Source organism: Lepisosteus oculatus, unplaced genomic scaffold, assembly GCF_040954835.1.
Source record: "Lepisosteus oculatus isolate fLepOcu1 unplaced genomic scaffold, fLepOcu1.hap2 HAP2_SCAFFOLD_64, whole genome shotgun sequence".
NCBI classification, from domain to species: domain Eukaryota; kingdom Metazoa; phylum Chordata; class Actinopteri; order Semionotiformes; family Lepisosteidae; genus Lepisosteus; species Lepisosteus oculatus.
Window position 1 is genome coordinate 161,065 of NW_027168193.1, and position 8,640 is coordinate 169,704.

The following is an 8,640-nucleotide window of genomic DNA, read 5'->3' on the forward strand; positions in this document are numbered from 1 at the left end:
CCTGGGGTAGGACTTTATGTATTTGTAGGATTAGGATTGTTTTATGTGTAAAATTGTAACTATCACTTGTACAAAAACATCAATAACACCTTGTTGTAACCGTGGAACGCACAATGTCATGGTAATGCATGCCTGTACATCTAAAAAGGAAAGATCTGCCCTGACATTGTATTTGTAAAAATAGACAGTCCTGATGTATGCCATATTTTATAAGGGGGGAATGAAGTAAGAGACAAGATGTTAAAAGGGTTAATAACTTAAGTCAGTTCTGCCTGAAAATTAGACTTCTAAGCAACAGGGGTTTATGGCAGGAAAGGGGGTTAACTGATAAGGATTCCGGATGCGAGCAAGGAACCCCCTGGGGGCATAATCTTAAACTGACCATTTAGCAAGGGCCTCTTAACTGGCCAAATACCATAACCCCCCCCCCCCCCTTACAATAACATCGAATGACGTCTGAAGCAGCAAGCAAGGACTATATAACCTAAAAGTTTGTACCGGCACATCGAACAATACTTCGGTTTTGTTGTTTCTTGCGGGAAACAAGACTTTGGCTTTATTGTTCCTTGCATGCAATAAACTCATCTGTTTTACTTCATCTCAGGATCAAGAACCTTATTCCTTCTGTTACAACAGGGCTTTCTCACGCAGTTTCATGGTTCTTGTAACCCAAATCCTACACTGGCCTGAAGTGCCCCCCCATTTCACAGCATTTGTCAGCTGATTTAAAATGTACCTAAAGGAGAAGCATTATTGAAGACCATCAATTACCAAGAGCTTTTGTCAAAGGTTTTGGTGGTCATTTTTAATTTTTAATGACCACAGAGCGCTGTGACCTCGGTTTTACATCTCATCCAAAAGACAGCGCCCTTTTACAACACAGCGTCTCCGTCACTATGCTGGGGAATTGGGACCCGCACAGACCTCAGGGTGAGCGCACCCCCGCCGGCACCATTAACACCGCTTCCAGCTGGAAGCTTTGTTTTTCCCTGTAGCTCATCCTCATCCGGGTACTGACCTGGCTCACACCTGCTTAGCTTCAGTGGGTTTTCAGTTGCGAGTTGCAAGGGGATGCAAGTGATGGAGCCGCTCGCTGCAAAAGCCACTGCATTGGCCGGGAATCGAACCCGAGCCTCCCGCGTGGCAGGCGAGAATTCTACCACTGAACCACCAATGCTCGGTGCCTGGGCTTTCAAAAAAGACGCTTTTTTGGTGCTCTGTGCAAAAAGCGTCGACATGCTTCCAGCTGCAAAATGCCATTCGCGGACGCTGAAGAATTTATTTCCAAGGCAGTGGGTACAAGCGATTTGGTGTTTTAAAACCACCAGGAACAGCAAAGAGGCGCGCTTCTTTGCTTGAGCCGGAACACAACGACAGGAGGTGGACAACGTAGTTGGCAGGATTCGGAGCTACGCGGGAAGAACCCAATGGATTTCTAGTTCATCGCCTTAACCACTCGGCCACGACTACAGCAAGCCCCACCGCCGCTGCGTTCTTGCTACAATCTTACCTGGATCGCGGGGCGCCGGCGGAAGCCTATTTCAAAGTCGTTCTCCGTTTCAAAAAAACATTTCCAAAATACAAGCCTTGCAGACAGACACGCCTCAGAGGACTTAAAGGTGGCTTCATATCGAAATGATAAAGTCTCCCCGTCCGGACATGAAAATGCCACTTTGTTACACACAAAAAAAGAATCAACAACAGAGAAATGCCCACAAGCACTTGAAAAGCCGCACCACGCCGCACTTGAAATAGCTCTTACATTAGTGGTAGACGCAGGAATCGCCTTTTTATTTACGCTCTTATCAAACTGTCAAAGGTTTGCTTTGCGAACGCTGCAGGACATCGCACAATCTCTTTTGAACGGGGACAAACAATTTCTTATGGGGCGCAGTAAGTACAGACGTTTAAAAAGCTCCACTCATGCCGACGATGCAGCATGAAGAAGCGCAACCTAACTTTTGACAGACAAAAGCCGGGCGCCGCTACGAGCAATATGAAATCAAACTGACAGCACACGGCGTTTCGCGCTGACTCAAAAGTGATCTCGACAGTCGCTGTTCTTTGCATAACGCCGAAAGAGCTAAAGAGCGTTTCTGTTGAGACGTAACAAGCTCGTTTCTTTCTACCATGATGTCACTATGACAAAATCTGTCTTTAAACACCTTGCTCAGTCTCTGACGAGACTGTCAAAAAATGCTTTCGCCGATTGTATTGCAAACCGGCGGAAGCGGGGTATTGAGAAAAGTTTTCAACTAGCAATAATCGCGCCTCGGCTAAACCTCACAGGCAACGATACTGCCACTGCGCAAAGCTGACGGTTGCTAGGCAACCGCGGGGATCCTATGGAAATCGTTATCGATCGTCTCATGGCATGTCGTTGCTGTAACGCTTCATATTTGTCGTCTTCTTCTTCTAGCTTGAGGTTTTGAAGAATTTCATGACAGACAAGGGCTCAGTCGGGAACAAACGGAGTTGTGAGAAAACCGTTGCTTAGTTTCAGCAGCAGAAATACAACCCTTTAAATACAAGATGACAGAACAATGACGAAGGGCATGCCGGGAGGAACTCATGCACTATAGAGGAAAGGGGGCGGGCACGTACAGTTCACATTCAAGCCACAAGTACTCTTCTCGGATTTTGCACTAACAAATCCTAACGTCTTGAAAGCATTGCAGCATGTTTGTGTCCCACTTCCCGTGGCTGCGGGACGACTGACACGAACGGACAAACACAATCTGTGGCGTTTAGCGTGACATAGTCTTGCAGGCATCGTGCTGTCTCACTGCAATACTATACCGCTGGAGGAAACAGTCCATCTGGTAATCAAATACAGCCTGGACAATAGGCTTGTATAGTGGTGTAAGCAAGATAAGGTTGTGATCTGATCTGCCAAGGGGGGGAAGGGCTGTGGAACTATATGCATCCTTAGCATTGGCATATAATAAGTCCAGTGTTTTGTTTCCCCCATCATTAATCGTTGCGCCTCTGTGAAAGGAAAGCTCTTGGGCAGTCTTTGAAACAGCTCGGATTTCTTATGGGGCGCAGTAAGTACAGACGTTTATAAAGCTCCACTCATGCCGACGATGCAGCATGAAGAAGCGCAACCTAACGTTTGACAGACAAAAGCCGGGCGCCGCTACGAGCAATATGAAATCAAACTGACAGCACACGGCGTTTCGCGCTGACTCAAAAGTGATCTCGACAGACGATGGTCTCTGCATAACGCTGAAAGAGCTAAAGAGCGTTTCTGTTGAGACGTAACCCATTGGGCAAAAGACGTATAATATACGTCTATTAAACGCATATCTTATACGTCTAAATGTGGTCTACAATTCGTCTAGAATGAAATTCTAATATACGTCTAAAGTAAAACGTCAATTATACGTCTATATTTAGACGTTCATTATACATAAATGGTTGGAGTTCTATTATACGGATACATTTAGAGGACTATTATACATATATGGTTGGAGTTCCGGATAACTTTAGAGGTCTATTATACGTATATGGTTAGAGGTCTATTATACGTATAACTTTAGAGGTCTATTATACGTATATGGTTAGAGGTCTATTATACGGATAACATTAGAGGTCTATTATACGTATATGGGTAGAGGTCTATTATACATCAAAGATAGATTTTATAGGTGTAGAAACAAGTAAAACAAGCCAATGATTAGGTTTAGAAATGTATTCTGAAAATACACATTCACACCTGAAACATATGTATTTCAAATTATACATTGTATACAATCAATCAACAATCAACATATGGGCAATAATCATAAAAAACACAACTAGTCTTAAACTTCAGCTACAAATTCTGGTAACATGGCAATATACAGTATAGTAATGACAAACACAAAACTAATTACATTAACACACTAACTCAAAACCACATTTTGATTCAAATATACATTTTAAAATGTACAACTTCTATATTTCCAAGAAAAAAATATTACATAAAATATAAAATATTACAATGGAAGTTAAGACGATTTTTGTCCACTATTTGCAAACCCTGTCTAATTGTCCTAACAGTTAGAACCAAAAACCTATTATTTTCAGAGTCCAGATCTCTTGGCCCCCTGCCTTGCATATGCATTCTTCAAGTAACACATTGCGTGCTCCTTTATTTCTTTTTCTGTTGATGTAGGGTGGGACTTCAGCACCGCAGCTAGGAGAAAATTATATAATATTACTTCCCAAATAAATGATGATTAATATCTTCTTTAGTATAATCTAAAAAATGAACGGTTTACTAAGCTCAAAGCTGAAATAAATGTATAAAATTTGGCTTGCATCATAGAAGTTGAGCAATAAAGTCTGTCCTAATTAATGAGTACCCAAAGTTTGAAAGTACAACATAGAATAAGAATAAGAGAAACGGCAAAACGATTTTGTGTCATCTTCCCCATTCACACTATTTTATGTGCCATTTTTTTGCTTATTCACATACTATTTTAATCAAAATAATATTAAGAAAGATCTGTATGTATTCAGATAGTATTATTATTGTTCATACTTACTCGTCAAAAGAGGATTGCTGAGATATTTTCGGATATACTTCTACGTTTGAAAAACGTGTCCAAAATGGTGACCAACGAATACTAGCAATGCATTGTGGTATATAACCGGAAAATATGCTGGGTTCGATATTTTCTCAACGTATGCGTTTATTAATGTTGTCGATATTATGGTTGAAATTTAACATTGATAATACATCGCTGCTATGAGCTGATGTGCAATTTTAACGCATGCAAATATTAAGGATCGGTCACTGTTGTATGGTATTATATATAATGACATTATGGAATAGGATGGGGACAGGCCTGGCATCACGGGGGGAGGGGGGAATGTCGCCCCTTCAGTTTTGGGCAAAAAGTTTTACCTAACTTAATTTGCACCCTAAAAAAATAGTTGTACTTTGTCAATGGTCAGACAACACTAAATGACACGAACAGTCACTCAGTCTGTTTGATGGGCAGAAGGGCTATCCGTCCAGGAACTGCGCATATTATTGAGTGTCAACATTACGATCCTGTTTGCTCAGGTGGACCGATTCCTTGCAGTAGTTTATCATTATACTTAAAATCGTTATATAACTAGGACTAGTTATAGCAGTCTGTGCTTTCTGTTGGTTTTACAACATTTTTTTCTTAACGATTCAGAACGTCCATGTAGCTGCAAAAATGAACGCTTATGGTACTTTTCGCTCCAGGCAATACAAACCTTGAGAGTGACGAAAAATGTGAAACTGAACTTCATCGCAAATACCAGATTGCTAGTCGTTATCTTCTATCATGAAGCACTAATCAATGGCATAGCTGCAAGATTTCATTTGGGTAGCTGCACCGTACAGCTCCGTTTCAACTGAAATATCACTCCCCCCTCAGAATTTCAGACACCCCCCTACAGATTTTTCCTCGGGCACCGCGCACTGATGGGGGACTTTTGTCAAGAAAATAAAAATAGAAACTCTATAGGCACTCAAACATTTTACTGTTTTTTTTCAGGCAGGTGGCAAGACCCCCTCAGCAAAACCCTTGTATGCCAAGCTGTGGGCATTGATTCGTCGAATATACGTATATTTACGGCGAAATTACGGCTATATGTATATATACGTCGCCTCGACGTATAATCAACGTCGAATTGCAACCGTAAAATCGACGACATGAATAAACGCATATATAACGTCGAAAAAACATCTAACACAGTGCCTGAGGCTTTTTACTGTATGTATCGTGTGTGCCGCAACTAGGAGTATACGGCACTCTGCACAGTGTACGAAGTAAATTATTTTCGCAGTAATTAATTTATTATATTTACTATATTTATTATACACGTGTAAATTAATTGCTGCGAAAATAATTTACTTCGTACACTGTGCAGAGTGCCGTATACTCCTAGTTGCGGCACACACGATACATACAGTAAAAAGCCTCAGGCACTGTGTTAGATGTGTTTTCGACGTTATATATGCGTTTGTTAATGTCGTCAATTTTACGGTTGCAATTCGACGTTGATTATACTTCGAGGCGACGTATATATACGTATAGCCGTAATTTCACCGTAAATATACGTATATTCGACGAATCAATGCCCACTGGGAACAAGCTCGCTTCTTTCTACCATGATGTCACCATGACCAAATCTGTCTTTAAACACCTTGCTCAGTCTCTAACGAGACTGTCAAAAATTGCTTTCGCCGATTGTATTGCAAACCGGCGGAAGCGGGGTATTGGGAAAAGTTTTCAACTAGCAATAATCCCGCCTCGGCTAAACCTCACAGGCTACGATACTGCCACTGCGCAAAGCTGACGGTTGCCAGGCAACCGCGGGGATCCTATGGAAATCGTTATCGATCGTCTCATGGCATGTCGTTGCTGTAACGCTTCATATTTGTCGTCTTCTTCTAGCTTGAGGTTTTGAAGAATTTCATGACAGACAAGGGCTCCGTTGGGAACAAAGAAACCCGTTGATTCTTTTCAGCAGCAGAAATACAACCCTTTAAATACAAGATGACAGAACAATGACGAAGGGCATGCCGGGAGGAACTCATGCACTACAGAGGAAAGGGGGCGGGCACGTACAGTTCACATTCAAGCCACAAGTACTCTTCTCGGATGTTGCACAAACAAATCCTAACGTCTTGAAAGCATTGCGGCATGTTTGTGTCCCACTTCCCGTGGCTGCAGGATGACTGACATGAACGGACAAACACAATCTGTGGCGTTTAGCGTGACATAGTCTTGCAGGCATCGTGCTGTCTCACTGCAATACTATACCGCTGGAGGAAACAGTCCATCTGGCCATGAAACTCATTTGAACGTCTAGCTACAGCAACTAACAATATCATGATTTATTCAGGATGTGTGGAATCAGCACGTCCCGGAGACAGCTTCCGAAATCGTGAGCATTCTCTGGTGGTAGGGGCGTTCAAGATGACACTCAGGTGGGAGGTAAAGTTTAGTGTTTGAGGATTTTTTTTGAGTTTTTCATGACCTGAATGTTAATTTTTGCTTTTTTTGACTACAGAAAAATAAGGACTAAACACTACTTGTTTAAACTTCAGTTATAATTGAAAGAAAAAAAAACGATTTTTTTTAGGTTTAAGAATTTCGATATGAGTAACACTGGGAAAAGAAAAGAAAGTGCTGGGTCTTCGAAGGAGAAGTCTAAGAAACCTCAATCGTATATGTATAGCACTACAAGAAAATTGATGGCAACTAAAGGGAAAAGTGAAGCAGCTGGAGGGGACGTGGAAAGAGTGCTGGAGATGCGCTCGTACGCGAGCGTTCGCAGCCCAAGTGAGACTCAGCTGCCAGAGGAAGAGCCGGAGTCCCTGCCCAGCACACCTGTGAAAACCCCGGCAGCCAAGAGGGAAAGGGGCGACCTGACGCTGGAGGAGCTCCAGACCAACATCTTCAACATGATGGCACAGAGCATGGGTGAGCTGAAGGAAATGATTTGATCTAATACAGTCGCAATCGAAAGTCTTAAAAAGTCCATGGACTGTGTGTTTAAAGAGGTTGAAGACTTAAAGAGTGAAGTAAAAGTTCTTAAACAAGTAAATACCAAACAAGAAAAGCATATTAAAGAACTTGAATTGAAAGTGAACGATGTAGATAGATACCGTCGATGATGGAATTTAAAATTATTTGGAGTTAAAGAGGAACGTGATAAGGACCTTGTTGCAACAGTGAAGGGTATCTGTAAAAGGACCCTGCCGGACCAGGAGGACGTAATATCGGCCATTGACTTTTTTCACAGGCTCGGGAGAGCGAACATGTCTGGGCAAGTGCGCCCCAGATCGATTATAATACAGTTCACCAAGAGGACGGCGAGGGACATGCTGTGGCGAGCGGCGAGGGGGAATGAGTATTTGAATGGGAACAAACTGAGGTTTGCAGAGGACCTGTCTGCCGCGGACAGGAGTACCAGGAACCAGCTGTGGCCCCAGGTTGAAGCTGCCAGAAGAGAGGGGAGGAGAGCCTACTTTGTGGGAGCGAGGGCCTTTGTGGACGGGAAGGAGATTTGCTCCCAGTGACTGCTCAGTTAATGATTATGTTTGGTTATATTTGTTATACCAGTATATACTAGTGTTTCTTTAGTGTTAGTTTGGAATGGTGTAGTTAAGTGTTAAGGACTGTTATAGTTCTGGTTCTTTGAAAAACTCAATAGTTTAGACAGTCTTAGAGTTAGTTATTTGCTTTTGTGTATGTCTTTTTCATGAATGCCAGAGGTACTCGAAATGTTGTTAAAAGAAAAACTGTGTGCTGAGTTTTATTTTTTACAGGAAACGCATGCATGTTGAAACTAAAGTTTATAAATAATTGAGAAATATTAAAGCAAGGAAAATATGATACGTGTAAAATATACAATTTGATCACATAATTACTTAATTACCTCTGGTAGTTAAATGCTTTTTTCTGCTGCGTTTCTTTTCTCTTGTACATGACTCTGATCCTCTTGTTGTATTTGTATTTGTAAATTCTATGTTTAATAAAAAAAAAATTAAAAAAAGCATTCTCTGGTGGTGTCCTGCAGGCTTCCTGTGGGTGTGCGTTGGTGGTATAGTGGTGAGCATAGCTGCCTTCCAAGCAGTTGACCCGGGTTCGATTCCCGGCCAACGCA

The 8,640-nt window shown here is 42.0% G+C and overlaps 4 non-coding genes across 4 annotated transcripts; 1 reads left to right on the top strand and 3 right to left on the bottom strand.

The window, feature by feature from the left end:
• Positions 1-1,106: 1,106 nt before the first annotated feature.
• Positions 1,107-1,177, bottom strand: trnag-gcc (transfer RNA glycine (anticodon GCC)). The gene has a single exon. It is a non-coding gene; the product is annotated as a tRNA-Gly (tRNA).
• A 997-nt stretch (positions 1,178-2,174) lies between these two features.
• LOC138232871 (U4 spliceosomal RNA) lies at positions 2,175-2,316 on the bottom strand. The gene has a single exon (XR_011187313.1). It is a non-coding gene; the product is annotated as a U4 spliceosomal RNA (small nuclear RNA).
• Positions 2,317-6,180: 3,864 nt separating this feature from the next.
• Positions 6,181-6,322, bottom strand: LOC138232873 (U4 spliceosomal RNA). Its single transcript, XR_011187315.1, has one exon. It is a non-coding gene; the product is annotated as a U4 spliceosomal RNA (small nuclear RNA).
• A 2,246-nt stretch (positions 6,323-8,568) lies between these two features.
• trnag-ucc (transfer RNA glycine (anticodon UCC)) lies at positions 8,569-8,640 on the top strand. The gene has a single exon. It is a non-coding gene; the product is annotated as a tRNA-Gly (tRNA).